This window comes from Sceloporus occidentalis, unplaced genomic scaffold, assembly GCF_023333645.1.
Source record: "Sceloporus occidentalis isolate IW3139 unplaced genomic scaffold, rSceOcc1.0.p SCAF_4, whole genome shotgun sequence".
In the NCBI taxonomy this organism is placed as follows: Eukaryota; Metazoa; Chordata; class Lepidosauria; order Squamata; family Phrynosomatidae; genus Sceloporus; species Sceloporus occidentalis.
Window position 1 is genome coordinate 131019324 of NW_028316984.1, and position 2049 is coordinate 131021372.

General features: G+C 45.5%; 1 long non-coding RNA gene across 1 annotated transcript; it reads left to right on the plus strand.

The window, feature by feature from the left end:
* Window positions 1–1154: 1154 nt before the first annotated feature.
* LOC149314616 (uncharacterized) lies at window positions 1155–1832 on the plus strand. The gene is made up of 4 exons (XR_016281131.1): window positions 1155–1268; window positions 1356–1485; window positions 1565–1625; window positions 1713–1832. It is a non-coding gene; the product is annotated as an uncharacterized LOC149314616 (long non-coding RNA).
* The last annotated feature ends 217 nt before the right edge of the window (window positions 1833–2049 follow it).

Consider the following 2049-nt stretch of genomic DNA (forward strand, 5'->3'; position numbering starts at 1 on the left):
GTTACCGGCCAGCAGCTTTCTGCTTGCATGCAAATAAGTGGACCAGCTTAGTTTTTTGTGGGTTTTTTGGGCTATGGGGCCATGTTCCAGAAAACTTTCTACCTGATGTTTCACCAGCATCTGTGGCTGGCATCTTCTGGCAAAAACATCAGGAAGAATCTTTTCTGGAACATGGCTACATATCCCAAAAAATCCACAAAAAACTATGGATGGCGGCCATGAAAGCCTTCGACTTAAGTGGACCAACTTGTTTCCCTCCATTTTCTCTCTCTTTCTCTGGGGGACAAGTGTACTAATATGAAGCTGTGCTTCTATTTCAAACAGATGGAAGAACCAACTTCAAGTGAAATGCTCTTGCAAAAGTCAACATGGTCCCTGGGGATACTGTGCCCTGCTGTGACCACTAGGATTTTGCAACTGGCCAGCAACTTTCTGCTTCCATGCAAGTAAGTGGACCAACTTGTCACCTTCCATTTTCTCTCTCTTTCTCTTGGGGAAGAGTGTTTAACATAGAATCATAGAATCATAGAGTTGGAAGAGACCACAAGGGCCATCCAGTCCAACCCCCTGCCATGCAGGAAATCCAAATCAAAACATCCCCGACAGATGGTCATCCAGCCTCTTTTTAAAGACCTCCAAGGAAGGAGACTCTATCACCCTCCAAGGGAGTGTGTTCCACTGTCGAACAGCCCTCACTGTCAGGAAGTTCCTCCCGATGTTGAGGTGGAATCTCTTTTCCTGTAGCTTGCATCCAATGTTTCAGGTTCTGTTCTCTGGAGCAGCAGAAAATAAGCTTGCTCCCTCATCAATATGACATCCCTTCAAATATTTGAACAGGGCTATCATATCACCTCTTAACCTTCTTTTCTCCATGCTAAACATCCCCAGCTCCCTAAGTCGTTCTTCATAGGACATGGTTTCCAGACCCTTCACCATTTTAGTCGCCCTCCTTTGGACATGCTCCAGTTTCTCAATGTCCTTTCTGAATTGTGGTGCCCAGAACTGGACACAGTCTTCCAGGTGGGGCCTGACCAAAGCAGAATACAGTGGCACTATTACTTCTCTTGATCTAGACACTATACTTTTATTGATGCAGCCTAAAATTGCATTGGCCTTTTGCATTGGCAGTGCTTCTATTTCAGACAGAGGGAAGAACCAATTTCAAGAGAAATGCTCTTGCAAAAGCCAACATGGTCCCTGGGGATACTGTTCCATGCTGTGACCACTAGCTTTTTGCTGCCGGCCAGCAGCTTTCTGCTTCCATGCAAGTAAGTGGACCAACTTCTCCCTCTCCATTTTTTCTCTCTTTCTCTTGGGGTTGAGTGCACTAACATAAAGCTGTGCTTCTATTTCAGACGGAGGGAGGGAAGAACCAATTTCAAGTGAAATGCTCTTGCAAAAGCAAACATGTTCCCTGGATATACTGCACTGTGCTGTGACCGCTAGGCTTTTGCTAGCAGCCAGGAGCTTTTTGCTTCCATGCAAGTAAGTGGACCAACTTCTCCCTCTCCATTTTCTCTCTCTTTCTCTGGGGTATTAACATGAAGCTCTGCTTATATTTCAGACAGAGGGAAGAACCAATTTTAAGTGAAATGCTCTTGCAAAAGCCAGCATGGTCCATGCAAGTAAGTGGACCAACTTCTCCCTCTCCATTTTTTCTCTCTTTCTCTTGGGGGTGTGTGTACTAACATGAAACTCTGCTTATATTTCAGATGGAGGGAGAGAAGAACCAACTTCAAGTGAAATTCACTTGCAAAAGCTAATATGGTCCTTGGGGATACTGCACCATCCTGTGACTACTAGGCTTTTGCTACCAGCCAGGAGCTTTCTGCTTCCATGCACGTAACTGGACCAACTTCTCCCCCTCCATTCTCTCTCTCTTTCTCTGGGGGAACAGTGCATTAACATGAAGCTCTGCTTATTTTTCAGACGGAGAGAGAGAAGAACGAATTTCAAGTGAAATCCTCTTGCAAAAGCCAACATGGTCCCTGGGGATACTGGGCCATTCTGTGACCACTAGGCTTTTGCTACTGGCCAGCAGCTTTCTGT